General features: G+C 42.3%; 1 protein-coding gene across 2 annotated transcripts in view; it reads right to left on the reverse strand.

Moving 5' to 3' along the window:
• The window catches only part of gulp1a (GULP PTB domain containing engulfment adaptor 1a), a 156,671-nt gene that overhangs the window by 44,828 nt on the left and 89,769 nt on the right, over positions 1-22,074 (reverse strand). For both annotated transcript variants that reach the window (XM_029636239.2, XM_065012589.1), the window contains one exon: positions 12,743-12,828. The gene's annotated coding sequence lies outside the window, so the exon portion shown is untranslated. The remainder of the gene's footprint in view (positions 1-12,742; positions 12,829-22,074) is intronic.

Below are 22,074 nucleotides of genomic sequence, written 5' to 3' on the forward strand. Positions count from 1 at the left end.
CAAGCTCAAATTAAAGCAGGAAACACCAGTGACTCAATCTATAAAAGGTGGTCAGATGAAGCAGATGCTAAACTACAGGACTGTTTTGCTAGCACAGACTGGAATATGTTCCTGGATTCGTCCGAAGGCATTGAGGAGCCACCACATCAGTCACTGGCTTTATCAATAAGTGCATCGAGGACGTCATCCCCACAGTGACTGTACGTATATACCCCAACCAAAAGCCATGGATTACAGCCAACATTCGCACTGAGCTAAAGGCTAGAGCTGCCGCTTTCAAGGAGCGGGATTCTAACATGGAAGCTTATAAGAAATCCCGCTATGCCCTACGACGAAACATCAAACAGGCAAAGCTCCAATACAGGACTAAGACCAACTCATACTACACCGGCTCCGACACTCGTTGGATGTGGCAGGGCATACAAACTATTACAGACTACAAAAGGAAGCACAGCCGAGAGCTGCCCAGTGACACGAGTCTACGCTAAATAAATTATATGCTCACATCGAGGCAAGTAACACTGAAACATGCATGAGAGCATAAGCTGTTCCGAACAACTGTGTGATCACGCTCTCCGCAGCCGATGTAATACATTTAAACAGAACAACATTCAAAAGGCCGCTGGGCCAGACAAATTACCAGGACGTGTACTCTGTACATTTTCAACCTCTTCCTGTTTGAGTCTGTAATAGCAACATGTTTCAAGCATGCCACCATAGTCCCTGTGCCCAAGAACATAAGGTAACCTGCCTAAATGACTACTGACCCGTAGAACTCCCGTCTGTAGCAATGAAATGCTCTGAAAGGCTGGTCATGGCTCACATCAACACCATTATCCTAGAAAACCTAGACCCACTCCAATTTGCATACCACACCAACAGATCCACAGATGATGCTACCTCTATTGCACTCCACACTGCCTCTTTCCCACATGGACAAAATTAACACTTTTGTGAGAATGCTATTCATTGACTACAGCTCAGCGTTCAACACCATAGTGCCCTAAAAGCTCATCACTAAGCTAAGGACCCTGGGACTAAACCCCTCCCTCTGCAACTGGATCCTGGACTTCCTGATGGCCTGCCCCCAAGTTGGTAACGTTAGGGAACAACACATCTGCCACGCTGATCCTCAACGCGGGGGCCCCTCAGGGGTGCGTGCTCAGTCCACTTCTGTACTCCCTGTTCACTCATGACTGCACAGCCAGGCACAACTCCAACACCATCATTAAGTTTGCTGATGACACAACACTTGCTAGGCCTGATCACCGACAATGATGAGACACCCTATAGGGAGGAGGTCAGAGACCTGACCTTGTGGTGCAAGGACAACAACCTTTCCCTCAATGTGATCAAGACAAAGGAGAGATTGTGGACTACAGGAAAAGGAGGACCGAGCACGCCCCTATTCTCATCGAACGGGCTGTAGTGAAGCAGGTTGAGAGCTTCAAGTTCCTTGGTGTCCACATCACCAACAAACTAACATGGTCCAAGCACACCAAGACAGTAGTGAAGAGGGCACGACAAAACCTATTCCCCCTCAGGAGACTGAAAAGATTTGGCACGGGTCATCAGATCCTCAAAAGGTTTACAGCTGTACCATTGAGAGCATCCTGACTGGTTGCATCACTGCCTGGTATGGCAACTGCTCGGCCTCCGACAGCAAGGCACTACAGAGGGTAGTGAGTACATCACCGGGGCCAAGCTTCCTGCCATCCAGGACCTCTATACCAGGCGGTGTCAGAGGAAGGCCCTAAAAATTGTCAAAGACTCCAGCCACCCTAGTCATAGACTGTTCTCTCTAATAACGCACGGAAAGCGGTACCGGAGCGCCAAGTCTAGGTCCAAGAGGCTTCTAAACAGCTTCTACCCCCAAGACATAAGACTCCTGAACAACTAATCAAATGGCTACCCAGACTATTTGCATTGCCCCCCCCCCTCATTTCTTTACTGCTGCTACTCTCTATTATCTATGCATAGTCACTTTAATAACTCTACCTACATGTATATATTACCTCGACACCAGTGCCCCCGCACATTGACTCGGTACCGGTACACCCCCTGTATATAACCCCGCTACTGCTCTTTAATTATTAGTTATTAACTCTACTTTTAGGTATTTTCTTAAAACGGCATTGTTTTAAGGGCTTGTAAGTAAGTATTTCACTGTAAGTTCTACAACTGTTGTATTCGGCACATGTGACAAATCAAATTGAATTTGAATTGATTTGAACTTCTGTAGTCTTCAATTTGTAACTGTGGTTACTTTGTATGTATGTGGTATTATGCATTAACGAAAACAAAGGGTGATCTCTTTCAGAAATTATGAAATGAGTTTCACCTTTTATCTGAGCTGCGTTTACACAGGCAGCCCAATTCAGAGCTGATCTGATTAGTCAAAAGACCAATTAGTGAAAAAAATAACAGAATTCAACTGCCTGTGTACAAGCAGCCAGAGAGACCCATTGATGTCACTCAAAGTAGCTTTTGCTTTCACACTGCTTAGATCAGGGTTTGATCTTATCCACAGAGAGCCAGTGTGGGTGCAGGCATTTGTTCCAACTAAGCAGTTACACACCTGATTAAAAATACACCGGCCCTCTGCAAATAAATATAAGTATTACAAATTTAGCCTAACAGGAGTTTTTATGACGTTCTCAGATATTCCTCAGAAAATAACAGATGTCTTCAGGGTATGTCAAGGGTTTGAAGGCTTTCAGAAGGTCACAGTTTTGTATCTTCTTGGAATCTCATTTATTTTCAGAGATCATATCTACCACCACTCACCATAGGGGCGGCAGGGTAGCCTAGTGGTTAGAGCGTTGGACTAGTTGCAAGTTCAAATCCCCGAGCTGACAAGTTACAAAATCTGCCGTTCTGCCCCTGAACAGGCAGTTAACCCACTGTTCCTAGGCAGTCATTGAAAATAAGAATGTGTTCTTAACTGACTTGCCTAGTAAAATAAAGGTAAAAAATCAAATTAAATTTTTTTTGAAAAGTTTGAGATTAAAGAACAGGGATGGCACAATAAAGTGACTTGAATGAGAATGAAAGATGTTTTGTTATCGTCTGAGGTAATGCCGACAATATACAGTGCCTTCATAAAGTATTCACACCCATGACTTTTTCCACATTTGTTGTGTTACAGCAGGAATTTAAGATTGATTACATTTATATTTTGTGTCTCTTGCCTATACACAATACACTTTAATATTAAAGTGGATTTAAAAAAATAAATGACTTAAAAATGAAAAGCTCATCTCTGTACCCCACACATACAAATAATTGTAAGATCCATCAGTTGAGCAGCGAATTTCAAACACAGACTCAACCATAAAGACCACCGAGGTTTTCCAGTGCCTCGCAAAGAATGGCAGCTATTGGTAGATCGGTCAAAATAAAAAAGGCAGACATTGAATATCCGTTTGAGCATGGTGAATTTATTAAATAACACTTTGAATGGTGTACGAATACACCCATTTACTACTAAGGCACAGACGTCCTTTCTAACTCAGTTGTCGGAGAGGAAGGAAACCTCTCAGGGATTTCACCATAAGGCTAATGGTGACTTTAAAACAGTTACAGAGTTTAATGGCTGTGATAGGATAAATTGAAGATGGATCAACAACATTGTATTTACTCCACAATCCTAACCTAAATGACAAAAGAAAGTAAAACTGCATTTTTGGGTTAAAATTAATTGAAAAGACATGGATTCAATGATTTTTTCCCAGTATGTTGTTGCATTGTTGCTCATTATACCATAAATCAATTCATTTTTCTATAAATTCCTTGTACTACACTGTTAGTATCAAAGTTATGAAAAATGCTGGCATGTGTTGATTTTTCTATTATTCTCACATCCCAAAGTTGCTCTATGACTCCTGCCAATCATTATTATACTCCCATTCACTGTGTGATCTGAATAGCATCCCTTCAATTAACTTAGTAAAATCTATTAAAAAAATCATCAACTAACAAATCCTCATCTTTTTTATCATTATTTAACAAGGCATGTCATTGAAGAACAAATTCTTATTTTAAATGACAACCTAGGAACAGTGGGTTAACTGCCTTGTTCAGGGGCAGAACGACAGATTTTTACCTTGTCAGCTCGGTGATTTGATCTTGCAACCAGTCGGTTACTAGTCCAACGCTCTAATCACTAGGCTACCTGCCGCCCCGTCACATTAGACTGTTCCATGATATCATACCGTAACTCAATATCAATGTACAACAACCTGGCACAGAAAAAGGGTAACTCGACACGAGTCTAGGCGCAGCAGCGCCTCTTCAACCTCAGGAGGCTGAAGAAATTCGGCTTGTCACCAAAAGCACTCACAAACTTCTACAGATGCACAATCGAGAGCATCCTGGCGGGCTGCATCACCGCCTGGTACGGCAACTGCTCCGCCCTCAACCGTAAGGCTCTCCAGAGGGTAGTGAGGTCTGCACAACGCATCACCGGGGGCAAACTACCTGCCCTCCAGGACACCTACACCACCCGATGTTACAGGAAGGCCATAAAGATCATCAAGGACATCAACCACCCGAACCACTGCCTGTTCACCCCGCTATCATCCAGAAGGCGAGGTCAGTACAGGTGCATCAAAGCTGGAACCGAGAGACTGAAAAACAGCTTCTATCTCAAGGCCATCAGACTGTTAAACAGCCACCACTAACATTGAGTGGCTGCTGCCAACACACTGTCATTGACCCAACTCCAGCCACTTTAATAATGGGAATTGATGGGAAATGATGTAAATATATCACTAGCCACTTTAAACAATGCTACCTTATATAATGTTACTTAACCTACATTATTCATCTCATATGCATATGTATATACTGTACTCTAGATCATCGACTGCATTCTTATGTCACTAGCCACTTTAACTATGCCACTTTGTTTACTTTGTCTACATACTCATCTCATATGTATATACTGTACTCGATACCATCTACTGTATGCTGCTCTGTACCATCACTCATTCATATATCCTTATGTACATATTCCTTATCCCCTTACACTGTGTACAAGACAGTAGTTTTGGAATTGTTAGTTAGATTACTTGTTGGTTATCACTGCATTGTCGGAACTAGAAGCACAAGCATTTCGCTACACTCGCATTAACATCTGCTAACCATGTTGGTTGGTTATCACTGCATTGTCGGAACTAGAAGCACAAGCATTTCGCTACACTCGCATTAACATCTGCTAACCATGTGTATGTGACAAATAAAATTTGATTTGATTTGATTTGATTTGATACAAAAAGTCAAACAAATCACACAAGCAGAGAGAATTATTAATTGGGAGTAAATAGTTACAGTTATTAGGCCATCAACATTCCCGAAAGCACTGTCCTCCTGATACAGTAAGTCAATGGGGGTGAGGGGGGATTGAGTCACTGCTCAACAAAAAAAATGCAATTCAAAATTAGATGTAGAATTTAAAAAAAAGTCTTGCTCAATGGGGTCATTTGAATCTTGGAAACAGAAAGTGGAAACAGCTGACAAAGCACACCATTTCTGGAAAGGCATGTCAACTTCTCTGAAATGTTTGAACAAAATGATCTAATCTGTCAAGGGTCATTGTCTGGGAGCCCTGATAAATTGAATGCTTCCCTTGTATCTTGCTTCAGCTTCATCACGAAATCCACAGATAGTTTCCCCCTCAACCCTCACAGTCAAGCATCTTAGAAAATGCATTCAACAAGGTCAGCTATTGTGCAGAGTCATTTTGGTAACAATTCATTGACATTGTTACTTTTTGCTGACATAGTGAATAACTCCAAGCTTAATTCACATTCTATCAAGTTTCCAACTTACACTGCCTTGGGACCTCTGGGTACAAACTGTGGGACACATTGCATTTGACACTTGTGCTAAAAAGTTTCTGCACATTTACCTTGACGTTGCATGACAGGAACATTTAGTTATTAACCCCCATCAACTTTCCTAATGGTTCTTAACATCTCAAAATTGTACGCAAGTTGCTTGATATAACAACAGTGATGTGAAAATCACTTATTAAATTATATATGTCAGTTCCACTTTCTCTGCAAGGCTTAAATAACGCATTCTAGATTGGATGATTGCCATGATTATACCAGACAGGATTTCAATATGTTATACTTTGTAGTTTATAATGCATATTCATAGTTTTTTGTTGTTGTTGCTGTCAATAATGCAAAGCTGAACACTCAATTTTGTCTTCTTCATACATTGTTTTGGACCAATATTTGTGTAGGTTGGCAATAAATACACATGCACAAACACGGCAATGTTGGTTGTCTCATGTTGTCACATCATGTTTATAGAGTTTGGGGAAGTGGAGGGTGGGCTGTGTTTCATCACTACAGACCCATTTCACAAGAGCCATCACACAACCACACACATAACTGGAAAAACTCTCATCTCCACTTGCTCCCTTTGTTTTCTGTTGTTAGATAACCCAGCACCCCCCTTCCATACACACACTCTCCCTCATACACACACACTGTTGAAACTATTCATCTGCACCACGTAGTGCAACTTTTGATTTCAATCCATTGCCCATCTTCATATTAACCCGTCCCCCACAGTGAGACAAACATATTTGCATGACGGGGTGTAGCAATTGATAAGATTTATTTTGGATTTTTGCATGTAGCCTATTGCTTCTCAATGGGATCTAACGAGTGAGCCAATTCCATATAGGATTTTTTTTTTAAATCAACTTAACCTATTTGGGAGCCTTTTATTAAGCACATTAGCATTGCAGATTTGCCTGTGTAGTCATTGGAAATCCGATTACCTCCCGCTGATGCATTACATGGAGTTCCAAAGCTGTGGGAGCACTGCATGCAGGCAAGCAGGCAGGCTGGCAAGGTGTTGTTCACCATATCCTAGTAGTATATACGAATGCACGGAAATGTCATTCTAAAGCACATACATATGTCTGGATTTGACGAGAGCTTTGATCGGCATGAAAATTCAAGCCTGATGCTACCTGAGCCCGATGAGCCATAAATTATACATTTTATGAGCCCAAGCCCAAAAAAGCCCAAATGAAATGATTGTGCCTTCATATTACGTGTGACAGAAAAACATAAAATCCCATAGATGTAGCTATGCTTCCTTAGGTAAACAAATGAAAATGAAAGCTCCAGTAGGCTAATCTTTTTGAGTGTAGACTGTATTACCGTACTGTATTGTATAATACTGTATTATATGGACTGGAATTACATACCTCGTTCAAAACCATGAAGCTGGGAGAGAACATGATATGCTGGGGCAGGACATGAGGCTTACAAAGTTACAATTTTAGGCGAGCAAAGTGATTTAGGATTTGGAAACGTTTTAAATGTTGATAATTATTGGGCTAACATTCATAATAATTCCCCTGATGTGCTGCGATGTCGGTATTAGCCTACCTTCTCTTTCTTTCGATTGTTGCTTCATTCCTTCCTCACTTTCAACAGTTAAATGAAATACCTTCTATCGTCCGCATCTTCATCATTGTAATGACAAGTTTGAATAAATTAGGACTGCAATAAGATGCAAACGGCTTTCACTTCTCTTCACCAAGAAAGGTTATGATCTGAATAAACAACTGCCATAGCCTACTGCCATCGTGCGTTCTCTCTTTCAAATTGCCTGTGACTTCTATTGGATGAGGTCTTTAACATTCAGTAAACAAGAGATTGCAAAAAGGTCCTGCAAGCAATTGTAGTCAAGCTTTTCCTGGGACTCCAAGAGCTAAGGACTGTTTTTTAAGGAGAGTGGCCAGCGGAGCGCAAGTGTATTTTGTGCAAGTTAGAAGTTTATGCACAACCCAACATTCATTAGTTAAATCTAAGGCTAATACTGTTGCCTTCTCACCAAGCTGATTGCCTATTGTCCTACAAATGTATCCCTGATGTCCTTACACAGCTCTCTGGTCTTGGCCATTGTGGAGAGGTTGGAGTCTGTTTGATTGAGTGTGTGGACAGGTGTCTTTTATACAGGTAACGAGTTCAAACAGGTGCAGTTAATACAGGTAATGAGTGGAGAACAGGAGGGTTTCTTAAAGAAAAACTAACAGGTCTGTGAGAGACGGAATTTTTACTGGTTGGTAGGTGATCAAATACTTGTCATGCAATAAAATGCTAATTAATTACTTAAAAATCATACAAATGTGATTTTCTGGATTTTTGTTTTAGATTCCGTCTCTCACAGTTGAAGTGTACCTATGATAAAAATCGGCAGTGTATCAAATACTTGTTCTCCCCACTGTATATATCTATACTGAACAAAACAAAAAAAAACAACATGTAAAGTGTTGGTCACATGTTTCACGAGGTGAAATAAAATATCCCAGAAAAGTTCCATACCCACAAAAAGCTTATTTCTCTCAAATTTTGTGCACAAATTTGTTTAAATCCCCATTAGTGAGCATTTCTCCATTGCCAAAATAATCCATCCACCTGACAGGTGTGGCATTGTTACACAATGCCACAGATGTTTCAAGTTTAATGGGACGTGCAATTGGCATGCACACTGCACGAATGTCCACCAGAGCTGTTGTCAGAGAACTGAAAGTTAATTTCTCTACCATCAGCTGCCTCCAATGTCATTTTAGAGAATTTGGCAGTACGTCCAACCGACCACACAACTGCAGACCACATGCAACCACACCAGCCCAGGACCTCCACATCAGGCTTTTTCACCTGCGGGATAGTCTGAGACCAGCTAACCGGAAAGCTGATGAAACTGTATTTCTGTCTGTAAAAAAGCCCATTTGTGGGGAATAACTATTTTTGATTGGCTGGGTCTGGCTCCCATGTTAGTGGGTCTTGCTCCCAGGCCCACCCATGGCTGCGCCCCTGCCCAGTCATGTGAAATCCATAGTTCAAGGCCTAACTAAATTATTTCAATTGACTGATTCAATTATATGAACTGTAACACAGTAAAAACGTAAAAATTGTTGCATGTTGCGTTTATATTTTTGTTCAGTATACACCGTACCAGTCAAAAGTTTGGACACACCTACTCATTCAAGAGTTTCTTTATTTTTACTATTTTCTACATAGTAGAATAATAGTGAAGACAACAAAACTATGAATTAGCTCTTACGGAATCATGTAGTAACCAAAAAAGTGTTAAACAAATAAAAATATGTCATATTTGAGATTCTTTAAAGTATCAACCTTTTGCGTTGATGACAGCCTTGCACACATTTGGCATTCTCTCAACCAGCTTCATGAAATAGTCTGGAATAAATTTAAATTAACAGGTGTGCCTTGTTAAAAGTTAATTTGTGGAATTTCTTTCCTTCTTAATGTGCTTGAGCCAATTAGTTGTGTTGTGACAAGGTAGGGTTGGTATACAGAAAATAGCCCTATTTGGAAAAATACCAAGTCCATAGTATGGCAAGAACAGCTCAAATAAACAAAGAGAAGACAGTCCATCATTACTTTAAGACATGAAGATCAGTCAAAAGGGAAATTTCAATAACTTTGAAAGTTTCTTCAAGTGCAGTCGCAAAAACCATCAAACGCTATGAGACCCAGAGTTACCTCTGCTGCAGAGGATAAGTTCATTAGAGTTACCAGCCTAAAAAATTGCAGCCCAAATAAATGCTTCACATAGTTCAAGTAACAGACACATCTCAACATCAACTGTTAAGAGGAGAATGCGTGAATCAGGCCTTAATGGTCGAATTGCTGCAAACAAACCACTACTAAAGGACACCAATAAGAAGAGACTCGCTTGGGCAAAGAAACATGAGCAATGGACATTAGACCGGTGGAAATCTGTCCCTTGGTCTGATGCGTCCAAATTTTATATTTTGGATTCCAACCAATGTGTCTTTCTGAGATGCATAGGTGAACAGATGATCTCCACATGTGTGGTTCTCACTGTGAAGTATGGAGGATGAGGTGAGATGGTGCTTTGCTGGTGACACTGTCTGTGATTTATTTAGAATTCAAGGCACACTTAACCAGCATGGCTACCACAGCATTCTGTAGCGATACGCCATCCCATTTGGTTTGTGCTTCGTGGGACTATCATTTGTTTTCAACAGGACAATGACATAAACCACCAGGCTGTGTCAGGGTTTTTTGACCAAGACGGAGAGTGATGGAGTGCTGCATCAGGTGACCTGGCCTCCACAATCACCTGATCTCAACCTAATTGAGATGGTTTGGGATGAATTGGAACACAGAGTGAAGGAAAAGCAGCCAACAAGTGCTCAGAACATATGGGAACTCCCATGTTGGAAAGCATAGGATGCCACCTTTCCAACAAGTCAGTTTGTCAAAGTTCTGCCCTGCTAGAGCTGCTACGGTCAACTGTAAGTGCTGTTATTGTGAATAGGAGACATCTAGGAGCAAAAACGGCTCAGTCGCGAAGTGGTAGGCCACACAAGCTCACAATACAGGGCCGACGAGTGCTGAAGTTCGTAAAAATTGTCTGTTGCAACATTCACTACAGAGTTCCAAAATGGCTCTGGAAGCAATGTCAACCATTTGCCGGGAGCTTCATGAAATCAGTTTCCTTGGCCGAGCAGCCGCACACAAGCCTAAGATCACCATGCGCAATTCCAAGCGTCGGTTGTAGTGGTGTAAAGCTCATCGCCATTGGACTCTGGAGTAGTGGAAACACGTTCTCTGGAGTTATGAATCACGCTTCACCATCTGGCAGACCGAAGGACGAATCTGAGTTTGGTGGATGCCAAGACAACGCTACCTGCCCCAATGCATAGTGCCAACTGTAAAGTTTAGTGGAGGAGGTATAATGGTCTGGGGCGGTTTTTCATGTTTTTTTTACATTGAATAAAAGTAGAGACTCAGAGCTACAAAATGTTATGTCATACACTGCATTTGAGGAACAATGGGAAAGTAATTCTGCTTTGAAAGTTGATCAACTTGTAAACTCACTTTTGAGAAAATGGCCTTTGAATGTTTTGGCATCTAGTGAAGAGCTCTTCGTTGTCTACACCCATTCAGCATTGTACACACCCTCTTAAGTTTTAGCCCCACCCACCTCATTTCGCTCTCGGAGCATTCAGAGCATTCAAAGCCCTGGATTACATGAAAACAGCCTAACAACTCTGGGAAACTAATAATAACGTCCGCTAGGGAGCCAGCCAGCTAACAAATCAAATCAAATCAAATCAAATCAAATCCAACGTTAGCTAACTAACAGTACACTTTAGCTTAAGACATATAGCTAGCTAGCTACAACAACAATAAACCACGTTTAAGATCAGACACGTCACGTAACGCTAGCTATCGAGCCAGCCAGCTAACGTCAGCTAGTTAAACAACAATGAACAAAGTGCAAACAATGCCACAGTGCTGGGAGCTAACCAACCTGGTTGACTAGAAAAGCAAATGGCTTTGGGAAACAAATAACGTCAGCTAGAGAGCCAAACAGCTACTGTTAGCTAGCTAGCAGTACACTTTAGCTTGAAATGGAACCACTTTCTTTCAAAATTAGAAATGTGTAATATCTCAAAATGTAGCTAGGTAACGCTAGACTATGTTACCTGTATACATCATCATGCATGATGGACACGTCTCGCTCCCTGTCAGGGATGCCATACCACTGTTTCCCTTAGTTTGAAGATGTAATCCGGAGACCGGTGTTTTCTCCATCTCTTTAGCCATCATAGTCAAATTCCACTGATTTCAAAACTTGATCCTCCAGAAAGTGGACAGCAACACTTATGCAGCTCCACTACACAATATATATTTTTTTAAAGCCATGTTCCAACAGCATTACCAACACAGACTGACGAGCTCAAATAGACAGAAGCCTTCAATATGGCAGACCAATCCAAAATCCTATCGGCATGTCCAGCCCACTCATTATCTCAGGAAATCATGGCTAGTGGGAAGGTTGCTAATTTTTTCTGTGGCTTAACCAACAAGGCTCGTAATTTAACACTTTTATTCGTATTTACAGATGGCATACAGGTTTGTTATTAAGGCACATGAATGTTCACAAGTTCGAGAAGGAATTTCTGCCAAAAAAAACACATTTTGATAAAAGAATATTAGGATGCGCTGTCTGTCCCCACCTCAGCATTGATGATTGATCATGCAGATATCAGAGAGAAGGCCGTAGAGAAGCCAGATTTAGACATCATATATTGGCTGATTTAACAGTTCAATTTCACATCATGCTGTTCATTGAAATCATTTATTATACTTTATTGGTTTCTCACAGTTATTTTTCCCTGGAAAAGGAAGTGGGTTTGGCCAAGAAATCTCTTTAAATCTCGGAGACCCGGTTCCCGCTATTCAACCCTAATAGAGATGCCTAGTGGGTGAGACCTTTGGCTGACTCGTGTCATTATTACAATGCCTTAGTGATGGCCGGAGACCTTGAGACCGTGCTTCAGGGGACCTTGAGACCGGACTGCAGGGGAGGGCTTGCTGGACAGACAATTGAGCCATGACTAAGGTTAGAGAAGTTGAACAATCCTTCTTAATAGTTTACCTCCTGGGCTAGCAATTTGCTTTGTGCTCACATACACAAAAAAGAAGAGTTGTAACCCCTTGTGATTTCTAATCACAGTATGTGGGATAAAAATAATAATATTAAAAGGCTACACATACATTCCAGCGGGGCCTCCAATTTTGTTACCCACTCTATGAGCTATTTTGTAACACCAAGCACATAAAGATTGCTTTGGAAGCTCCTCGGGTGAGCTAGATTTGAAGATGAGCAGTAATCCGACAGCTCCACAGCGGATAAGGTGCCTTACCGATAATTCTGATTGTGAATGACCAGGATCCACTGTTGGGCCTCACTCATCTAATGGCCTCAGAATTTTCATGAGTGCTGTGTCTTCTGTGGGGGGAAGAAGAGAAAGAGAAGAAAGGTTAGTCCTACAGCATTGAGGCTTTGGGAATACTGAATTGATTCTGTACCATCATCTGCCATTGGTCGATACCACACAAGAACAAGAGAATATAGCCTACATAAACAAAAGTGCAGATCTTTTTGAAAACAACAGTGAGTTGGTTATCCAGCTGAAACCTGTAGATTCTGGTAATGTTTAAATAGCCCCCTGTGTCAAATACCTCAGAAAAAAACTGACATGCATACAGTACATACAGTGCCTTCAGAAATATTCACACCTCTTTTCTTTTACCACATTCTGTTGTTTTACAGCCTGAATTTAAAAAATGTATTAAATTGTGATTGTGTGGCACTGGCCATCACACAATATCCCATAATGTCAAAGTGGAATTATGTTTTTAGAAATAAAACCAACATAAAAAAAGATGGGGTAAAAAAAAACTACCATCCCTTTGAGAGTTTAATGGCTGTGATAGGAGAAAAATTTGGATGTACACTATATACACAAGTATGTGGACACCCCTTCAAATGAGTGGATTTGGCCATTTCAGCCACACCTTTTGCCGACAGGTTTATAAACTCTAGCACACAGCCATACAATCTCCATAGACAAACATTGGCAGCTGAATGGCCTTACTGAAGTGCTCAGTTACTTTCAACGTTGGACCGTCATAGGATGCCACCTTTCCATCAAGTCAGTTCGTCATATTTCTGCCCTGCTAGAGCTTCCCCGGTCAACTGTAAGTGCTGTTATTGTGAAGTGGAAACGCAGCCGCGAAGTGGTGGGCCACACAAGCTCACAGAATGAGACTGCCAAGTGCTGAAGCGAGTGATGCGTAAGAATCGTCTGTCCTCGGTTGTGCCAACTGTACAGTTTGGTGGAGGATGAATAATGGTTTGGGGCTGTTTTTCAGGGTTTGGGCCCCTTAGTTCCAGTGAAGGGAAATCGTAACGCTACAGCATACAGTGACATTCTAGACGATGCTGTGCTTCCTACTTTGTGGCAAAAGTTTGGGGAAGGCCTTTTCCTGTTTTTGCATGACAATGTACCCGTGCACAAAGCGAGTTCCGCACAGAAATGGTTTGTCAAGATCGGTGTGGAAGAACTTGGCTAGCCTGCACAGAGCCCTGATCTCAATCCCATTGAACACCTTTGGGATGAATTGGAATGGCGACTGCGAGCCAGGCCTAATCACTCAACATCAGTGGAAGAACAGAACATAAATATTCCAAAACATGTATCTTGTTTGCAACAAGGCACGAAAGTAGTACTGCAAAAACTGTGGCAAAGTAATTCACATTTGAGTACAAAGTGTTATTTTTGGGGCAAATCCAATACATCACTGAGTATTACTCTCCATATTTTCAAACATATTGTGGCTGCAACATATGGGTATGCTTGTAATCGTTAAAGACGGGGTAGTTTCCAATCTGCTTTCCACCAGACACTGGGAGATTAATTCACCTTTCAGCAGGTCAATAACCTAAAACACAAGGCCAAATATACACTGGCCAAAAATACACCAAGTAGACAGTGAATTTTCCTGAGTTAAAGTTTTGACTTAAATCTGCTTAAAAAATGTTGGCAAGACCTGAAAATAGTTTTGCCACTGCCAAATTTACCTGAATGTCAAGCCCTGAATATGTTCTTGGCCTAGAATAGTGGTAATGCGCAATTCTACTTCACAGTCACATATTCTGAAATTAACATTTCAATATTCATTTGAACAGTTACATGGTTTATACCCCTAAGTTGGAAAAAGTTCAGGTTTTGCTTCAGTGCTGACATGCTATACATTTCACAACCAAGCCATATAGTTTGAAATTCAAGTTTCTTGTTGTTGAACTATTTGAGGGCCTCATTTGTTCAAAGGAGACTTTCGTATCTCAATACTGCCGAGGGACTGAGGGAGACCTCCAACACATCTGCTATTCAGCGGCTGCTTGTGTGTGAACAGAAAGAGCCTGCAGCATAGACATACCCAAAACTTCTACAGGGAGACATTGTTAATGCATTGTCCTGGGGCCCTCTCCCTGACTGCTTCGTTGGTCCTGCCGCAGTCATCACATTCACAGACCCTCCAGCTAACAGGACAGTGCGACTTAAATGTGAATCTGGCAGACCCTGACTCCATGGTTTCTTGCCGGCAGGAAATAATAAGTCGTAATGTTGCACAAGAACAAATCACATAGTTCTAAATGCAAGCCCTGCTGAGCCAAGGCGAGCACCTTTCAGAGACACTTTTAAATCCATTATGAGAATAGACCACCTGGGAGCAGAAGGGGGTTACATTTTCTAACAAAACCATGGAATAAAAGAACAAAAAAAATGCAGTTGCGTAAGTCTCTTCAGAAAATATAGGCAGTATGTGCATAGAATACTCTTAATGAAGAACGACACAGCAACAGGATGAGAGTATTGCAACTACAACCACCAACTTGAAACTGTAGAAATAGAGTATCAAAACCAGATCCCCATAGTCCTTAGATGAGTTCTTTGAACATAGCAAAAGTCATTGGCAACATGCCAATATTCCACTCGGTGCAAGGTATCCATATTTGTGTATTTGTGTAAGTGAGGTATGAAAACCCCACAGGGACTTAAATATGCAGGGCCAACAGCACACTGGCTTTAAAAATAAGCGTTGGAATAAAGTTGTTTCCCTTTCATCTCATTCTCATACATTGTGAAAGTGTTTCGCCTGCTGTTCTTTACATTCCAAAAGGTATTAGACGTGATGTGGCAACATCAGTTATTCTTCCAAGCATCTGGACAGGTTTGTGTGTTTGAGCCCCAGCAGCAGCTCCACTGCCTGAGGGCTGCTGCTGGGGGTAGATAAGAGGTTGAGGCAGAGCTAGGCAGGCCATCCTTTAGCCAGCTCAGCTCCTGAGGGGAAGACCCTGGGCCTGCACTGTCAGGGTCCTACTAGTGTGGAGGGGGGCCAAGCATTCTAAAATACACCACAAAACTTACTGGAAGCTAGCTGAGGCTAAAACTGGCATCATACGCATTACTTTTGCCAATTATAAAAAATGACAAAAGTCAACCCATAAAACCATTGAAAATACACTGTTGTATAAAAGCAATGTCGAGCAGATGCAGATGTATCGACTCGAAGCCCCAGAACTTTATAAATAGCTTATGCTGTTTTCCTTTTTTATAGTAGCAAATAAAACTATATTGACGATGAATAAAACAGCTTTTAAAGCACTGAGGGACAGTATGCGTGAAGACAAAGCAATGTGCTAAACAATATCCTGCATGGAAAACCATTCTTGAGCCTTCACTTATTCCTCCCAACCTGGGACCACAGAGGCTTTATAAAATGCATACTTTTACCATGCAAAACAAGTAGCCAATCTGTGGTGAAACGTAATCTACTTAATTTACTACTACCACCAAGTCAACAGGAGGATCGAGCAGTCATATTGCATGTATCACACATGACCTTTAAAGATATTAGCTCAACCCCCTGCTCCACTCGAGACTACTCTTCAAAAGCCAAGGTATGCTACACAACCCAGAGAGTGGGTTTATACAGAGGTATGGGCCACACTGCGACCTACCTGACCCATTTAAAAGATAATTGATTTAATATGTAGACTGCAGTCAAGAGAGGTTGGACTGTAATTCCATGGGAGCAAAGTAGAATTAATCTGACTTAATCCTTCAATTGCAGACAGCGACCCAACAGATTTGTGTTATTGATTAAACACTACCTGCACTCTTTAATTTAGAATCAACAGAGCTGCCCGTGCATGTTGCTAGTTACAACAGTGTTCTCATCTCCCACTGTGTTTAATGTGCAAAACTACAGTAAAAATGTTTGCCCGAAGCTTGTGGCGAACTGGATATTGCAAACTGAATGCTAAAATGATGGATGCTCCATAGGTAAACATAAAACAACTACTGGCATATACAGTACATCAAACACTTTACTTAAATAGCTAAATGACACATACTGAACTATCTATGTTATGTAAATTGGGTGAACGGCAAAACACTGAAACACATGCTGCTTGGCTTGATTCAATCAAATGTTACTTGTCACTTGCTGAATACAACAGGTGTAGACTTTACAATTAAATGCTTACAGCGGCTTGTGAAAGTATTCACCCCCTTGGTATTTTCCCTATTTTGTTGCCTTACAACCTGGAATTAAAATAGACGATCGCTGTCGTCGTGGAAATGACCCGGACCAAGGTGCAGCATGGTGAGCGTATTTTTTTTATTTGATAAATGTCGCCAACAAAACAAAGAACAAGGAAACGACCGTGACGCTTACTTAGGCTTTAATGCCACTAACAAAGACCACTACCCACAAAACGAAAAAGGCTGCCTAAGTATTATTCCCAATCAGTGACAACGATAGACAGCTTTCCCTGATTGAGAACCATACCCGGCCAAAACATAGAAACACAGAACATAGAGTTTCCCACCCGAGTCACACCCGGACCAACCAAACATAGAGAATAAAAAGATCTCTGCGGTCAATGCGTGACAGTACCCCTCCCCCAAAGGTGCGGACTCCGGCCCCAAACCTGACACTATAGGGGAGGGTACTGTGACAAGAGATGAAAAGAATCTGCCCACTCCATCAAGCAATGGGGACAACACAGGGCATTCACGGGACCTCATGGAACCATGGACCGTACCTGCGGAAACTGGACAACAGGGAGAAGCAGAGGAGATACCTATCATAGACTTCTCCCAGTTGACACTTGACATACTACCTACGCCACCTCCAGTGGTAGAAACAACCAGCTGGTTTGATTGAGTCGAATCAGCCAACAGTAACACGGAAGCAGCAATGTGAGAGTCGGTAGTGCATGACCTTAAATGGTAATAATAGGAAGCATCCGTTTAACACAGGCCTAAGGTTACGTAGGTCTACAGCACCAGTGGGATCTTCCCCTGTAAAAAGATTTATAAAGAGAACAGAGATCATAAGACAGTATGATCCTCGTTAACATGTGAGACAGACTTCATATGGAGGATCATCACAGGTACATTTACTATTGCACTATACTCTTTTTGTTAAACTATAACAATATTTGAGAACTGGATTACTTTGCCTAAGTACTTATTGGGTCACAATCTGAAGAAACTGGTTGAATCTTGTGAACCCGACTAAGTCTCCGAAAAACAGAGGTCTAACCACCTCTTGATCACACAGGCAAAGCGGGCGTTCGCATTTTAGACACCAGAAACCAGATGTGATTAGCAATTCAAGGAAAAATAGCCAAGTACCAGTTACAATATATTGAGTCCATACACAGAGTTGGAAGTGTATAGAGATATTGGAATTCGGAATCTAGCGTCATAGCTGTGAGAATACCAATTACAGGAAAGTGACCAAGGGGCTGAGCATTTAAGGTAATTGAACTATTTTTGCTATTTAGTCAATATTGTTAGAAGTGTTAACGCATTTAAAGTTTTGCAATATTATCTGGCATAGCTTAATGCATTAAGGATTGATTGAGCATTATTGTTGTCTTGAGAAACTGTATAACCATTGAATTGTAATGATGTGTATAAAACAAAAAACAGAGTGACTTAATAAAAGCTTGAAACTTTGACAACTAGGCCAGATTAACGATCTGGAGAGCAAACACCTTTGACACTCTCACTGAGCAGAAAGTAACCCTGGTTATAGGTTAAAGTGATTGCACTAAAGAATATTTCATTGTGTGGACAATAATATAGTTTTTAGAGAGTCAAAACATATACCAATACGAGTTTCCAAGTGAATACTAGCTGACGAGCATAATAACTAATAGGAGTTGTTATTAGGTATTGATATATACATAGGTAAAGATAACTTGAAGGTAAAAAAATATATAGGATGAATGCATAACACTCCTATTTAAATAGGAGTATATCTATCCAAGGCCTCATACTAGACCGGAAAATAAGGGAGTGACAACGTGAATGAAGGAACAAACCCAACTCACGCGAAGGGCCATTACGAATAAATAGGAGCGTTGGTAGGGTCGCACGGCTAGGCCCTTGTTACACCGAAGTAACTAAAGTCCCAAAGTACTCTGCCCAGCCAGAGGACGGGGTAGAGGCTTTTGCTGCAGGTATTGGGCAAAAGTCAGCACCGTGATACTACGGGTGGGCATCTACCTCGGTGGCGGCTCCGGTGAGTGACGCTGACCCCGCTCTACCTCTGGCTCCCCCCACTTTGGTGGCGCTTCTGGTGCGGGGACCCTCGTCGCCGACCCCGGATTGGGGACCCTCTCTGCAGGCCCCGGACTGGGGACCCTCGCAGCAGGCTCCGGACTGGAGACCTTCGCTGGAGGCTTCGTGCCATGGATCATCACTGGAGGCCTCCTATGTGGAGCCGGAAAAGGTCTCACCGGACTGAGGATATGTACTGGAAGCCTGGTGCATGGAGCTGCCACAGTGCTTACCAGGCTGGGGAGACATACTGGAGGCCTGGTACGTGGAACCTGAACAGGTCTCACCGGACTGGGGAGATGCACTGGAAGCCTGGTGCATGGAGCAGGCACCGGATACACTGGGCCGCGGAGGCGCACTGGAGGTCTCAAGCGTAGAGCCGGCACAACCCGTCTTGGCTGGATGGTTACTTTCGCCCGGCAAATGCGGGGCGCTGGCACAGGACGCACTGTGCGCAGAGCCGGCGCAGGATATCCTGGGCCGAAGAGACGCACTGGAGGCCAGGCTCGCTGAGCCGGCACCATCTGTCCTGGCTGGATGCCCACTCTAGCCCGTCCAATGCGGGGAGCTGGAATGTATCGCACCGGGCTGTGCACGCGCAATGATTGGGAAGTATGATTGCCAATCAGAGACAACGATAGACAGCTGTCCCTGATTGAGAACCATACCCGGCCAAAACATAGAAACACAGAACATAGAGTTTCCCACCCGAGTCACACCCTGACCAACCAAACAGAGAATAAAAAGATCTACGGTCAGGGTATGACAATTTGATTTATACAACATGCCTACCACTTTGAAGATGCAGATGATTTTTTATCGTGAAACAAACAAGAAAACAACAAAAACTGAAAACTTGAGTGTGAATAACTATTCACCCCCCCCCCCCCCCCAAAGTCAATACTTTGTAGAGCCACATTTTGCGGCAATTACAGCTACAGGTCTCTTGGGGTATGTCTCTATAAGCTTGGCACATCTAGCCACTGGGATTTTTGCCCATTCTTCAAGGCAAAACTGCTCCAGCTCCCACAAGTTGGATGGGATCCGCATGATACTACCACCACTATGCTTCACTGTGGGGATGGTGTCTTCGAGGTGATGGTAGGTGTTGTGTTTGCACCAGACATAGTGTTTTCCTTGATGGCCAAAAGGTTCAATTTTAGTCTCATCTGACCAGATGACCTTCTTCTATATATGTTGGGAGTCTCCCACATGCCTTTTGGCGATCACCAAATGTGTTTGCTTATTTTTTTCTTCAAAGCAATGGCTTTTTTTCTGGCCACTCTTCCGTAAAGCCCAGCTCTGTGGAGAGTATGGCTTTAAGTGGTCCGATGGACAGATACTCCAAACTCTGCTGTGGAGCTTTACAGCTCCTTCAGGGTTATCCTCTCTTGGTAGGTTTGTTGTGGTGCCATATTCTTTCCATTTTTAACAATGGATTTAATATATGGATTGGTGCTCCGTGGGATGTTCAATGTTTCAGATTTTTTTTTTTATAACCCTTGATCTGTACTTCTCCACAGCGTTGTCCCTGACCTGTTTGCAGAGCTGCTTGGTCTTCATGGTGCCGCTTGCTTGGTGGTGCCCCTTCCTTAGTGGGTTTCAGACTCTGAGGCCATTCAGAACAGGTGTATACAGTGGGGCAAAAAAGTATTTAGTCAGCCACCAATTGTGCAAGTTCTCCCACATAAAAAGATGAGGCCTGTAATTTTCATCATAGGTACACTTCAACTATGACAGACAAAATGAGAAAAAAAATCCAGAAAATCACATTGTAGGATTTTTAATGAATTTAATTTGCAAATTATATTTAACAAATTATGTGACTTCTGAAGGTAATTGGTTGCACCAGATCTTATTTAGGGGCGAAGGGGGTGAATATGCATGCACCAATTTTCCGTTAACATTTTTTTTTTATTGTTTGAAACAAGTTATTTTTTTCATTTCACTTCACCAATTTGGACTATTTTGTGTATGTCCATTATATGAAATCCAAATAAAAATCCATTTAAATACAGGTTGTAATGCAGCAAAATAGGAATACCGCCAAGGGGAAGATTACTTTTGCCAGGTACGTACAATCACTTAACCAACAATGCATTTAAGAAAAATAAGTGACAAGTAAAAAAAAATAAAAGTAGCAAACAATTAAAGAGCAGCTGTAAAATAACAATAGCGAGGCTATATACATAGGGTACCGGTACAGAGTCAATGCGTGGGGGCACAGGTTAGTCAAGGTAATTGAGGTAATATGTTGATGTGGGCACCAAGGAACTTGAAGCTCTCAACCTGCTCCATTACAGCCCCGTCGATGAGAATGGGGGCATGCTCGGTCTTCTTTTTCCTGAAGTCCACAATCATCTCCTTTAGTGTTGGAGTCGTGCCTGGCCGTGCAGTCATGGGTGAAGAGAGTACAGGAGGGGACTGAGCACGCACCCCTGAGGTGCCCCTGTGTTGAGGATCAGCGTGGCAGATGTGTTGTTATCTACCCTTACCACCTGGGGGAAGGCCAGTCAGGAAGTCCAGGATCCAGTTTCAGAGGGAGATGCTTAGTCTCAGGGTCCTTAGCTTAGTGACGAGCTTTGAGGTCACTATGGTGCTGAATAGCATTATCACATAGGTGCTAATTTTGTCCATGTGGGAAAGGGCAATGTGGAGTGCAATAGAGATTGCATTGTCTGTGGATCTGTTGGGGCGGTATGCAAATTGGAGTGGATCTAGGGTTTCTGGGATAATGGTGTTGATGTGAGCCATGACCAGCCTTCCAAAGCATTTCATGGCTAAAGACGTGAGTGCTATGGGTCGGTCGTCAATTAGGCAGTATTACTTACCTCAAAGCAAGCATAGACTTAATTTAGCTCGTCTGGTAGTCTCGTGTTACTGGGCAGCTCGCGGCTTAGCGGCTGTGCTTCCCTTGTAGTCTGTAATAGTTTGCAAGCCCTGCCACATCCGACGAGCGTCGGAGCCAGTGTAGTAAGATTCAATCTTAGTCCTGTATTGACGCTTTGCCTGTTTGATGGTTCGTCAGGGGACATAACGGGATTTTTTGT

Source organism: Oncorhynchus nerka, linkage group LG1 (assembly GCF_034236695.1).
Source record: "Oncorhynchus nerka isolate Pitt River linkage group LG1, Oner_Uvic_2.0, whole genome shotgun sequence".
NCBI classification, from domain to species: Eukaryota; Metazoa; Chordata; class Actinopteri; order Salmoniformes; family Salmonidae; genus Oncorhynchus; species Oncorhynchus nerka.